Source organism: Apostichopus japonicus, chromosome 17 (genome assembly GCF_037975245.1).
Source record: "Apostichopus japonicus isolate 1M-3 chromosome 17, ASM3797524v1, whole genome shotgun sequence".
In the NCBI taxonomy this organism is placed as follows: domain Eukaryota; kingdom Metazoa; phylum Echinodermata; class Holothuroidea; order Aspidochirotida; family Stichopodidae; genus Apostichopus; species Apostichopus japonicus.
In genome coordinates this window covers 23,182,120-23,191,898 of record NC_092577.1, presented here as the reverse complement: position 1 = coordinate 23,191,898, position 9,779 = coordinate 23,182,120, and the positions used below count along the sequence as shown (strand labels likewise).

At 43.8% G+C, this 9,779-nt stretch overlaps 31 non-coding genes and 12 pseudogenes across 31 annotated transcripts; all 43 read left to right on the top strand.

Moving 5' to 3' along the window:
* The first annotated feature begins 108 nt into the window (after positions 1-108).
* Positions 109-227, top strand: LOC139957684 (5S ribosomal RNA; annotated as a pseudogene).
* Positions 228-303: 76 nt separating this feature from the next.
* Positions 304-422, top strand: LOC139958016 (5S ribosomal RNA). The gene has a single exon (XR_011789671.1). It is a non-coding gene; the product is annotated as a 5S ribosomal RNA (ribosomal RNA).
* A 76-nt stretch (positions 423-498) lies between these two features.
* On the top strand, positions 499-617 carry LOC139955791 (5S ribosomal RNA). Its single transcript, XR_011789020.1, has one exon. It is a non-coding gene; the product is annotated as a 5S ribosomal RNA (ribosomal RNA).
* Positions 618-693: 76 nt separating this feature from the next.
* On the top strand, positions 694-812 carry LOC139958015 (5S ribosomal RNA). The gene has a single exon (XR_011789670.1). It is a non-coding gene; the product is annotated as a 5S ribosomal RNA (ribosomal RNA).
* Positions 813-888: 76 nt separating this feature from the next.
* Positions 889-1,007, top strand: LOC139955790 (5S ribosomal RNA). The gene has a single exon (XR_011789019.1). It is a non-coding gene; the product is annotated as a 5S ribosomal RNA (ribosomal RNA).
* A 264-nt stretch (positions 1,008-1,271) lies between these two features.
* LOC139957021 (5S ribosomal RNA) lies at positions 1,272-1,390 on the top strand (annotated as a pseudogene).
* A 264-nt stretch (positions 1,391-1,654) lies between these two features.
* On the top strand, positions 1,655-1,773 carry LOC139956567 (5S ribosomal RNA; annotated as a pseudogene).
* A 76-nt stretch (positions 1,774-1,849) lies between these two features.
* Positions 1,850-1,968, top strand: LOC139955789 (5S ribosomal RNA). Its single transcript, XR_011789018.1, has one exon. It is a non-coding gene; the product is annotated as a 5S ribosomal RNA (ribosomal RNA).
* A 264-nt stretch (positions 1,969-2,232) lies between these two features.
* On the top strand, positions 2,233-2,351 carry LOC139958014 (5S ribosomal RNA). Its single transcript, XR_011789669.1, has one exon. It is a non-coding gene; the product is annotated as a 5S ribosomal RNA (ribosomal RNA).
* Positions 2,352-2,427: 76 nt separating this feature from the next.
* On the top strand, positions 2,428-2,546 carry LOC139955296 (5S ribosomal RNA). Its single transcript, XR_011788541.1, has one exon. It is a non-coding gene; the product is annotated as a 5S ribosomal RNA (ribosomal RNA).
* Positions 2,547-2,622: 76 nt separating this feature from the next.
* LOC139955586 (5S ribosomal RNA) lies at positions 2,623-2,741 on the top strand. Its single transcript, XR_011788823.1, has one exon. It is a non-coding gene; the product is annotated as a 5S ribosomal RNA (ribosomal RNA).
* Positions 2,742-3,005: 264 nt separating this feature from the next.
* Positions 3,006-3,124, top strand: LOC139955559 (5S ribosomal RNA). Its single transcript, XR_011788796.1, has one exon. It is a non-coding gene; the product is annotated as a 5S ribosomal RNA (ribosomal RNA).
* A 76-nt stretch (positions 3,125-3,200) lies between these two features.
* LOC139956453 (5S ribosomal RNA) lies at positions 3,201-3,319 on the top strand (annotated as a pseudogene).
* Positions 3,320-3,395: 76 nt separating this feature from the next.
* Positions 3,396-3,514, top strand: LOC139956753 (5S ribosomal RNA; annotated as a pseudogene).
* A 76-nt stretch (positions 3,515-3,590) lies between these two features.
* On the top strand, positions 3,591-3,709 carry LOC139955049 (5S ribosomal RNA). Its single transcript, XR_011788302.1, has one exon. It is a non-coding gene; the product is annotated as a 5S ribosomal RNA (ribosomal RNA).
* Positions 3,710-3,785: 76 nt separating this feature from the next.
* Positions 3,786-3,904, top strand: LOC139955536 (5S ribosomal RNA). The gene has a single exon (XR_011788773.1). It is a non-coding gene; the product is annotated as a 5S ribosomal RNA (ribosomal RNA).
* Positions 3,905-3,980: 76 nt separating this feature from the next.
* On the top strand, positions 3,981-4,099 carry LOC139956752 (5S ribosomal RNA; annotated as a pseudogene).
* A 76-nt stretch (positions 4,100-4,175) lies between these two features.
* On the top strand, positions 4,176-4,294 carry LOC139955048 (5S ribosomal RNA). Its single transcript, XR_011788301.1, has one exon. It is a non-coding gene; the product is annotated as a 5S ribosomal RNA (ribosomal RNA).
* Positions 4,295-4,370: 76 nt separating this feature from the next.
* LOC139958011 (5S ribosomal RNA) lies at positions 4,371-4,489 on the top strand. Its single transcript, XR_011789667.1, has one exon. It is a non-coding gene; the product is annotated as a 5S ribosomal RNA (ribosomal RNA).
* Positions 4,490-4,565: 76 nt separating this feature from the next.
* Positions 4,566-4,684, top strand: LOC139955925 (5S ribosomal RNA). Its single transcript, XR_011789151.1, has one exon. It is a non-coding gene; the product is annotated as a 5S ribosomal RNA (ribosomal RNA).
* Positions 4,685-4,948: 264 nt separating this feature from the next.
* On the top strand, positions 4,949-5,067 carry LOC139956139 (5S ribosomal RNA; annotated as a pseudogene).
* A 76-nt stretch (positions 5,068-5,143) lies between these two features.
* Positions 5,144-5,262, top strand: LOC139957396 (5S ribosomal RNA; annotated as a pseudogene).
* A 76-nt stretch (positions 5,263-5,338) lies between these two features.
* LOC139956836 (5S ribosomal RNA) lies at positions 5,339-5,457 on the top strand (annotated as a pseudogene).
* Positions 5,458-5,533: 76 nt separating this feature from the next.
* On the top strand, positions 5,534-5,652 carry LOC139956773 (5S ribosomal RNA; annotated as a pseudogene).
* Positions 5,653-5,728: 76 nt separating this feature from the next.
* Positions 5,729-5,847, top strand: LOC139958010 (5S ribosomal RNA). Its single transcript, XR_011789666.1, has one exon. It is a non-coding gene; the product is annotated as a 5S ribosomal RNA (ribosomal RNA).
* Positions 5,848-5,923: 76 nt separating this feature from the next.
* LOC139958009 (5S ribosomal RNA) lies at positions 5,924-6,042 on the top strand. Its single transcript, XR_011789665.1, has one exon. It is a non-coding gene; the product is annotated as a 5S ribosomal RNA (ribosomal RNA).
* Positions 6,043-6,117: 75 nt separating this feature from the next.
* LOC139955169 (5S ribosomal RNA) lies at positions 6,118-6,236 on the top strand. Its single transcript, XR_011788419.1, has one exon. It is a non-coding gene; the product is annotated as a 5S ribosomal RNA (ribosomal RNA).
* A 76-nt stretch (positions 6,237-6,312) lies between these two features.
* On the top strand, positions 6,313-6,431 carry LOC139955786 (5S ribosomal RNA). The gene has a single exon (XR_011789016.1). It is a non-coding gene; the product is annotated as a 5S ribosomal RNA (ribosomal RNA).
* Positions 6,432-6,507: 76 nt separating this feature from the next.
* On the top strand, positions 6,508-6,626 carry LOC139955585 (5S ribosomal RNA). The gene has a single exon (XR_011788822.1). It is a non-coding gene; the product is annotated as a 5S ribosomal RNA (ribosomal RNA).
* A 76-nt stretch (positions 6,627-6,702) lies between these two features.
* LOC139955937 (5S ribosomal RNA) lies at positions 6,703-6,821 on the top strand. The gene has a single exon (XR_011789163.1). It is a non-coding gene; the product is annotated as a 5S ribosomal RNA (ribosomal RNA).
* A 76-nt stretch (positions 6,822-6,897) lies between these two features.
* LOC139955848 (5S ribosomal RNA) lies at positions 6,898-7,016 on the top strand. Its single transcript, XR_011789074.1, has one exon. It is a non-coding gene; the product is annotated as a 5S ribosomal RNA (ribosomal RNA).
* Positions 7,017-7,092: 76 nt separating this feature from the next.
* On the top strand, positions 7,093-7,211 carry LOC139958008 (5S ribosomal RNA). Its single transcript, XR_011789664.1, has one exon. It is a non-coding gene; the product is annotated as a 5S ribosomal RNA (ribosomal RNA).
* A 283-nt stretch (positions 7,212-7,494) lies between these two features.
* LOC139957658 (5S ribosomal RNA) lies at positions 7,495-7,613 on the top strand (annotated as a pseudogene).
* A 76-nt stretch (positions 7,614-7,689) lies between these two features.
* LOC139958007 (5S ribosomal RNA) lies at positions 7,690-7,808 on the top strand. Its single transcript, XR_011789663.1, has one exon. It is a non-coding gene; the product is annotated as a 5S ribosomal RNA (ribosomal RNA).
* A 76-nt stretch (positions 7,809-7,884) lies between these two features.
* On the top strand, positions 7,885-8,003 carry LOC139955178 (5S ribosomal RNA). The gene has a single exon (XR_011788428.1). It is a non-coding gene; the product is annotated as a 5S ribosomal RNA (ribosomal RNA).
* A 76-nt stretch (positions 8,004-8,079) lies between these two features.
* Positions 8,080-8,198, top strand: LOC139955785 (5S ribosomal RNA). Its single transcript, XR_011789015.1, has one exon. It is a non-coding gene; the product is annotated as a 5S ribosomal RNA (ribosomal RNA).
* Positions 8,199-8,274: 76 nt separating this feature from the next.
* LOC139955584 (5S ribosomal RNA) lies at positions 8,275-8,393 on the top strand. Its single transcript, XR_011788821.1, has one exon. It is a non-coding gene; the product is annotated as a 5S ribosomal RNA (ribosomal RNA).
* A 76-nt stretch (positions 8,394-8,469) lies between these two features.
* Positions 8,470-8,588, top strand: LOC139955936 (5S ribosomal RNA). The gene has a single exon (XR_011789162.1). It is a non-coding gene; the product is annotated as a 5S ribosomal RNA (ribosomal RNA).
* Positions 8,589-8,664: 76 nt separating this feature from the next.
* On the top strand, positions 8,665-8,783 carry LOC139958006 (5S ribosomal RNA). Its single transcript, XR_011789662.1, has one exon. It is a non-coding gene; the product is annotated as a 5S ribosomal RNA (ribosomal RNA).
* A 76-nt stretch (positions 8,784-8,859) lies between these two features.
* LOC139958005 (5S ribosomal RNA) lies at positions 8,860-8,978 on the top strand. The gene has a single exon (XR_011789661.1). It is a non-coding gene; the product is annotated as a 5S ribosomal RNA (ribosomal RNA).
* Positions 8,979-9,261: 283 nt separating this feature from the next.
* LOC139957683 (5S ribosomal RNA) lies at positions 9,262-9,380 on the top strand (annotated as a pseudogene).
* A 76-nt stretch (positions 9,381-9,456) lies between these two features.
* Positions 9,457-9,575, top strand: LOC139958004 (5S ribosomal RNA). Its single transcript, XR_011789660.1, has one exon. It is a non-coding gene; the product is annotated as a 5S ribosomal RNA (ribosomal RNA).
* A 76-nt stretch (positions 9,576-9,651) lies between these two features.
* Positions 9,652-9,770, top strand: LOC139958003 (5S ribosomal RNA). The gene has a single exon (XR_011789659.1). It is a non-coding gene; the product is annotated as a 5S ribosomal RNA (ribosomal RNA).
* Positions 9,771-9,779: the final 9 nt, after the last annotated feature.

The following is a 9,779-nucleotide window of genomic DNA, read 5'->3' as shown; positions in this document are numbered from 1 at the left end:
AATATAGATTAACATAATATATATTAAATCCATTCATGTATAATATATATATTAAGTGCACTCATCATAACCTACCAAACAAGTAGCCTACATTTCACCTCCTAGAATGTCTACGGCCACATCACGATGACTATACCGGTTCTCGTCCGATCAGGTAAGTCAAGCAACGTAGAGCGCAGTCAGTACTCGGATGGGTGACCGCCTGGGAATACTGGGTGCCGTAGGCTTTTATTTTCCTAATTGATAACACTATGTTGCCACGACGATGAAAAACTGAAATGGCCTTCATTGACCTGTTGTTATGTCTACGGCCATATCACGTTGACTATACCGGTTCTCGTCCGATCACCGAAGTCAAGCAACGTAGAGCGCAGTCAGTACTTGGATGGGTGACCGCCTGGGAATACTGGGTGCCGTAGGCTTTTATTTTCCTAATTGATAACACTATGTTGCCACGACGATGAAAAATTGAAATGGCCTTCATTGACCTGTTGTTATGTCTACGGCCATATCACGTTGACTATACCGGTTCTCGTCCGATCACCGAAGTCAAGCAACGTAGAGCGCAGTCAGTACTTGGATGGGTGACCGCCTGGAAATACTGGGTGCCGTAGGCTTTTATTTTCCTAATTGATTACACTATGTTGCCACGACGATGAGAAAGTGAAATGGCCTACATTGACCTGTTGTTATGTCTACGGCCATATCACGTTGACTATACCGGTTCTCGTCCGATCACCGAAGTCAAGCAACGTAGAGCGCAGTCAGTACTTGGATGGGTGACCGCCTGGGAATACTGGGTGCCGTAGGCTTTTAATTTCCTAATTGATAACACTATGTTGCCATGACGATGAGAAATTCAAATGGCCTACATTGACCTGTTGTTATGTCTACGGCCATATCACGTTGACTATACCGGTTCTCGTCCGATCACCGAAGTCAAGCAACGTAGAGCGCAGTCAGTACTTGGATGGGTGACCGCCTGGAAATACTGGGTGCCGTAGGCTTTTATTTTCCTAATTGATAACACTATGTTGCCACGACGATGAGAAATTGAAATGGCCTACATTGTCTTGCCACAAGGAAAGCGATTTGAAAATCGAATATATTAATAAATAACTACTTTGTTTTTATGTATTAGAATTTTCTACATATATATGTAAAATATAGATTAACATAATATATATTAAATCCATTCATGTATAATATATATATTAAATCCACTCATCATAACCTACCACACAAGTAGCCTGCATTTCACCTCTTGTAATGTCTACGGCCACATCACGATGACTATACCGGTTCTCGTCCGATCACCGAAGTCAAGCAACGTAGAGCGCAGTCAGTACTTGGATGGGTGACCGCCTGGAAATACTGGGTGCCGTAGGCTTTTATTTTCCTAATTGATAACACTATGTTGCCACGACGATGAGAAATTGAAATGGCCTACATTGTCTTGCCACAAGGAAAGCGATTTGAAAATCGAATATATTAATAAATAACTACTTTGTTTTTATGTATTAGAATTTTCTACATATATATGTAAAATATAGATTAACATAATATATATTAAATCCACTCATGTATAATATATATATTAAATCCACTCATCATAACCTACCACACAAGTAGCCTGCATTTCACCTCTTGTAATGTCTACGGCCATATCACGTTGACTATACCGGTTCTCGTCCGATCACCGAAGTCAAGCAACGTAGAGCGCAGTCAGTACTTGGATGGATGACCGCCTGGGAATACTGGGTGCCGTCGGCTTTTATTTTCACAATTGATAACACTATGTTGCCACGACGATGAGAAATTGAAATGGCCTACATTGACCTGTTGTTATGTCTACGGCCATATCACGTTGACTATACCGGTTCTCGTCCGATCACCGAAGTCAAGCAACGTAGAGCGCAGTCAGTACTTGGATGGGTGACCGCCTGGAAATACTGGGTGCCGTAGGCTTTTATTTTCCTAATTGATAACACTATGTTGCCACGACGATGAGAAATTGAAATGGCCTACATTGTCTTGCCACAAGGAAAGCGATTTGAAAATCGAATATATTAATAAATAACTACTTTGTTTTTCTGTATTAGAATTTTCTACATATATATGTTAAATATAGATTAACATAATATATATTAAATCCATTCATGTATAATATATATATTAAATCCACTCATCATAACCTACCACACAAGTAGCCTGCATTTCACCTGTTGTTATGTCTACGGCCATATCACGTTGACTATACCGGTTCTCGTCCGATCACCGAAGTCAAGCAACGTAGAGCGCAGTCAGTACTTGGATGGGTGACCGCCTGGGAATACTGGGTGCCGTAGGCTTTTATTTTCCTAATTGATAACACTATGTTGCCACGACGATGAAAAATTGAAATGGCCTTCATTGACCTGTTGTTATGTCTACGGCCATATCACGTTGACTATACCGGTTCTCGTCCGATCACCGAAGTTAAGCAACGTAGAGCGCAGTCAGTACTTGGATGGGTGACCGCCTGGGAATACTGGGTGCCGTAGGCTTTTATTTTCACAATTGATAACACTATGTTGCCACGACGATGAGAAATTGAAATGGCCTCCATTGACCTCTTGTTATGTCTACGGCCATATCACGTTGACTATACCGGTTCTCGTCCGATCACCGAAGTCAAGCAACGTAGAGCGCAGTCCGTACTTGGATGGGTGACCGCCTGGGAATACTGGGTGCCGTAGGCTTTTATTTTCACAATTGATAACACTATGTTGCCACGACGATGAGAAATTGAAATGGCCTACATTGTCTTGCCACAAGGAAAGCGATTTCAAAATCGAATATATTAATAAATAACTACTTTGTTTTTATGTATTAGAATTTTCTACATATATATGTAAAATATAGATTAACATAATATATATTAAATCCATTCATGTATAATATATATATTAAATCCACTCATCATAACCTACCACACAAGTAGCCTGCATTTCACCTCTTGTAATGTCTACGGCCATATCACGTTGACTATACCGGTTCTCGTCCGATCACCGAAGTCAAGCAACGTAGAGCGCAGTCAGTACTTGGATGGATGACCGCCTGGGAATACTGGGTGCCGTAGGCTTTTATTTTCACAATTGATAACACTATGTTGCCACGACGATGAGAAATTGAAATGGCCTCCATTGACCTCTTGTTATGTCTACGGCCATATCACGTTGACTATACCGGTTCTCGTCCGATCACCGAAGTCAAGCAAGGTAGAGCGCAGTCAGTACTTGGATGGATGACCGCCTGGGAATACTGGGTGCCGTAGGCTTTTATTTTCACAATTGATAACACTATGTTGCCACGACGATGAAAAATTCAAATGGCCTGCATTGAGCTCTTGTTATGTCTACGGCCATATCACGTTGACTATACCGGTTCTCGTCCGATCACCGAAGTCAAGCAAGGTAGAGCGCAGTCACTACTTGGATGGGTGACCGCCTGGGAATACTGGGTGCCGTAGGCTTTTATTTTCACAATTGATAACACTATGTTGCCACGACGATGAGAAAGTGAAATGGCCTACTTTGACCTGTTGTTATGTCTACGGCCATATCACGTTGACTATACCGGTTCTCGTCCGATCACCGAAGTCAAGCAACGTAGAGCGCAGTTTGTACTTGGATGGGTGACCGCCTGGGAATACTGGGTGCCGTAGGCTTTTATTTTCCTAATTGATAACACTATGTTGCCACGACGATGAAAAATTGAAATGGCCTTCATTGACCTCTTGTTATGTCTACGGCCATATCACGTTGACTATACCGGTTCTCGTCCGATCACCGAAGTCAAGCAAGGTAGAGCGCAGTCAGTACTTGGATGGGTGACCGCCTGGGAATACTGGGTGCCGTAGGCTTTTATTTTCACAATTGATAACACTATGTTGCCACGACGATGAAAAATTCAAATGGCCTGCATTGAGCTCTTGTTATGTCTACGGCCATATCACGTTGACTATACCGGTTCTCGTCCGATCACCGAAGTCAAGCAAGGTAGAGCGCAGTCACTACTTGGATGGGTGACCGCCTGGGAATACTGGGTGCCGTAGGCTTTTATTTTCACAATTGATAACACTATGTTGCCACGACGATGAGAAAGTGAAATGGCCTACTTTGACCTGTTGTTATGTCTACGGCCATATCACGTTGACTATACCGGTTCTCGTCCGATCACCGAAGTCAAGCAACGTAGAGCGCAGTTTGTACTTGGATGGGTGACCGCCTGGGAATACTGGGTGCCGTAGGCTTTTATTTTCCTAATTGATAACACTATGTTGCCACGACGATGAAAAATTGAAATGGCCTTCATTGACCTGTTGTTATGTCTACGGCCATATCACGTTGACTATACCGGTTCTCGTCCGATCACCGAAGTCAAGCAACGTAGAGCGCAGTCAGTACTTGGATGGGTGACCGCCTGGGAATACTGGGTGCCGTAGGCTTTTATTTTCCTAATTGATAACACTATGTTGCCACGACGATGAGAAAGTGAAATGGCCTACATTGACCTGTTGTTATGTCTACGGCCATATCACGTTGACTATACCGGTTCTCGTCCGATCACCGAAGTCAAGCAACGTAGAGCGCAGTCAGTACTTGGATGGGTGACCGCGTGGAAATACTGGGTGCCGTAGGCTTTTATTTTCCTAATTGATAACACTATGTTGCCACGACGATGAGAAATTGAAATGGCCTACATTGTCTTGCCACAAGGAAAGCGATTTCAAAATCGAATATATTAATAAATAACTACTTTGTTTTTATGTATTAGAATTTTCTACATATATATGTAAAATATAGATTAACATAATATATATTAAATCCATTCATGTATAATATATATATTAAATCCACTCATCATAACCTACCACACAAGTAGCCTGCATTTCACCTCTTGTAATGTCTACGGCCACATCACGTTGACTATACCGGTTCTCGTCCGATCACCGAAGTCAAGCAACGTAGAGCGCAGTCAGTACTTGGATGGATGACCGCCTGGGAATACTGGGTGCCGTAGGCTTTTATTTTCACAATTGATAACACTATGTTGCCACGACGATGAGAAATTGAAATGGCCTCCATTGACCTCTTGTTATGTCTACGGCCATATCACGTTGACTATACCGGTTCTCGTCCGATCACCGAAGTCAAGCAAGGTAGAGCGCAGTCAGTACTTGGATGGATGACCGCCTGGGAATACTGGGTGCAATAGGCTTTTATTTTCACAATTGATAACACTATGTTGCCACGACGATGAGAAATTGAAATGGCCTCCATTGACCTCTTGTTATGTCTACGGCCATATCACGTTGACTATACCGGTTCTCGTCCGATCACCGAAGTCAAGCAAGGTAGAGCGCAGTCAGTACTTGGATGGATGACCGCCTGGGAATACTGGGTGTCGTAGGCTTTTATTTTCACAATTGATAACACTATGTTGCCACGACGATGAGAAATTGAAATGGCCTCCATTGACCTCTTGTTATGTCTACGGCCATATCACGTTGACTATAGCGGTTCTCGTCCGATCACCGAAGTCAAGCAAGGTAGAGCGCAGTCAGTACTTGGATGGGTGACCGCCTGGGAATACTGGGTGCCGTAGGCTTTTATTTTCACAATTGATAACACTATGTTGCCACGACGATGAAAAATTGAAATGGCCTGCATTGAGCTCTTGTTATGTCTACGGCCATATCACGTTGACTATACCGGTTCTCGTCCGATCACCGAAGTCAAGCAACGTAGAGCGCAGTCAGTACTTGGATGGGTGACCGCCTGGGAATACTGGGTGCCGTAGGCTTTTATTTTCACAATTGATAACACTATGTTGCCACGACGATGAGAAATTGAAATGGCCTACATTGACCTGTTGTTATGTCTACGGCCATATCACGTTGACTATACCGGTTCTCGTCCGATCACCGAAGTCAAGCAACGTAGAGCGCAGTCAGTACTTGGATGGGTGACCGCCTGGGAATACTGGGTGCCGTAGGCTTTTATTTTCCTATTGATAACACTATGTTGCCACGACGATGAAAAATTGAAATGGCCTTCATTGACCTGTTGTTATGTCTACGGCCATATCACGTTGACTATACCGGTTCTCGTACGATCACCGAAGTCAAGCAACGTAGAGCGCAGTCAGTACTTGGATGGGTGACCGCCTGGGAATACTGGGTGCCGTAGGCTTTTATTTTCCTAATTGATAACACTATGTTGCCACGACGATGAAAAATTGAAATGGCCTACATTGACCTCTTGTTATGTCTACGGCCATATCACGTTGACTATACCGGTTCTCGTCCGATCACCGAAGTCAAGCAACGTAGAGCGCAGTCAGTACTTGGATGGGTGACCGCCTGGAAATACTGGGTGCCGTAGGCTTTTATTTTCCTAATTGATAACACTATGTTGCCACGACGATGAGAAATTGAAATGGCCTCCATTGACCTCTTGTTATGTCTACGGCCATATCACGTTGACTATACCGGTTCTCGTCCGATCACCGAAGTCAAGCAACGTAGAGCGCAGTCCGTACTTGGATGGGTGACCGCCTGGGAATACTGGGTGCCGTAGGCTTTTATTTTCACAATTGATAACACTATGTTGCCACGACGATGAGAAATTGAAATGGCCTCCATTGACCTCTTGTTATGTCTACGGCCATATCACGTTGACTATACCGGTTCTCTTCCGATCACCGAAGTCAAGCAACGTAGAGCGCAGTCCGTACTTGGATGGGTGACCGCCTGGGAATACTGGGTGCCGTAGGCTTTTATTTTCACAATTGATAACACTATGTTGCCACGACGATGAGAAATTGAAATGGCCTCCATTGAGCTCTTGTTATGTCTACGGCCATATCACGTTCACTATACCGGTTCTCGTCCGATCACCGAAGTCAAGCAACGTAGAGCGCAGTCAGTACTTGGATGGGTGACCGCCTGGGAATACTGGGTGCCGTAGGCTTTTATTTTCACAATTGATAACACTATGTTGCAATGACGATGAGAAATTGAAATGGCCTACATTGACCTGTTGTTATGTCTACGGCCATATCACGTTGACTATACCGGTTCTCGTCCGATCACCGAAGTCAAGCAACGTAGAGCGCAGTCAGTACTTGGATGGGTGACCGCCTGGGAATACTGGGTGCCGTAGGCTTTTATTTTCACAATTGATAACACTATGTTGCCACGACGATGAGAAATTGAAATGGCCTACATTGTCTTGCCACAAGGAAAGTGTCTTGACAGAAGGAAAGCGATTTGAAAATCAAATATATTAGTAAATAACTCGATTGTTTTTATATATGATCATTTTATACATATATATGTAAAATATAGATTAACATAATATATATTAAATCCATTCATGTATAATATATATATTAAGTGCACTCATCATAACCTACCAAACAAGTAGCCTACATTTCACCTCCTAGAATGTCTACGGCCACATCACGATGACTATACCGGTTCTCGTCCGATCAGGTAAGTCAAGCAACGTAGAGCGCAGTCAGTACTTGGATGGGTGACCGCCTGGGAATACTGGGTGCCGTAGGCTTTTATTTTCCTAATTGATAACACTATGTTGCCACGACGATGAAAAATTCAAATGGCCTTCATTGACCTGTTGTTATGTCTACGGCCATATCACGTTGACTATACCGGTTCTCGTCCGATCACCGAAGTCAAGCAACGTAGAGCGCAGTCAGTACTTGGATGGGTGACCGCCTGGGAATACTGGGTGCCGTAGGCTTTTATTTTCCTAATTGATAACACTATGTTGCCACGACGATGAAAAATTGAAATGGCCTTCATTGACCTCTTGTTATGTCTACGGCCATATCACGTTGACTATACCGGTTCTCGTCCGATCACCGAAGTTAAGCAACGTAGAGCGCAGTCAGTACTTGGATGGGTGACCGCCTGGGAATACTGGGTGCCGTAGGCTTTTATTTTCACAATTGATAACACTATGTTGCCACGACGATGAGAAATTGAAATGGCCTACATTGACCTCTTGTTATGTCTACGGCCATATCACGTTGACTATACCGGTTCTCGTCCGATCACCGAAGTCAAGCAACGTAGAGCGCAGTCAGTACTTGGATGGGTGACCGCCTGGAAATACTGGGTGCCGTAGGCTTTTATTTTCCTAATTGATAACACTATGTTGCCACGACGATGAGAAATTGAAATGGCCTCCATTGACCTCTTGTTATGTCTACGGCCATATCACGTTGACTATACCGGTTCTCGTCCGATCACCGAAGTCAAGCAACGTAGAGCGCAGTCCGTACTTGGATGGGTGACCGCCTGGGAATACTGGGTGCCGTAGGCTTTTATTTTCCTAATTGATAACACTATGTTGCCACGACGATGAGAAATTGAAATGGCCTCCATTGACCTCTTGTTATGTCTACGGCCATATCACGTTGACTATACCGGTTCTCTTCCGATCACCGAAGTCAAGCAACGTAGAGCGCAGTCCGTACTTGGATGGGTGACCGCCTGGGAATACTGGGTGCCGTAGGCTTTTATTTTCACAATTGATAACACTATGTTGCCACGACGATGAGAAATTCAAATGGCCTCCATTGAGCTCTTGTTATGTCTACGGCCATATCACGTTGACTATACCGGTTCTCGTCCGATCACCGAAGTCAAGCAACGTAGAGCGCAGTCAGTACTTGGATGGGTGACCGCCTGGGAATACTGGGTGCCGTAGGCTTTTATTTTCACAATTGATAACACTATGTTGCAATGACGATGAGAAATTGAAATGGCCTACATTGACCTGTTGTTATGTCTACGGCCATATCACGTTGACTATACCGGTTCTCGTCCGATCACCGAAGTCAAGCAACGTAGAGCGCAGTCAGTACTTGGATGGGTGACCGCCTGGGAATACTGGGTGCCGTAGGCTTTTATTTTCACAATTGATAACACTATGTTGCCACGACGATGAGAAATTGAAATGGCCTACATTGTCTTGCCACAAGGAAAGTGTCTTGACAGAAGGAAAGCGATTTGAAAATCAAATATATTAGTAAATAACTCGATTGTTTTTATATATGATCATTTTATACATATATATGTAAAATATAGATTAACATAATATATATTAAATCCATTCATGTATAATATATATATTAAGTGCACTCATCATAACCTACCAAACAAGTAGCCTACATTTCACCTCCTAGAATGTCTACGGCCACATCACGATGACTATACCGGTTCTCGTCCGATCAGGTAAGTCAAGCAACGTAGAGCGCAGTCAGTACTCGGATGGGTGACCGCCTGGGAATACTGGGTGCCGTAGGCTTTTATTTTCCTAATTGATAACACTATGTTGCCACGACGATGAAAAACTGAAATGGCCTTCATTGACCTGTTGTTACGTCTACGGCCATATCACGTTGACTATACCGGTTCTCGTCCGATCACCGAAGTCAAGCAACGTAGAGCGCAGTCAGTACTTGGATGGGTGACCGCCTGGGAATACTGGGTGCCGTAGGCTTTTATTTTCCTAATTGATAACACTATGTTGCCACGACGATGAGAAAGTGAAATGGCCTTCATTGACCTGTTGTTATGTCTACGGCCATATCACGTTGACTATACCGGTTCTCGTCCGATCACCGAAGTCAAGCAACGTAGAGCGCAGTCAGTACTTGGATGGGTGACCGCCTGGGAATACTGGGTGCCGTAGGCTTTTATTTTC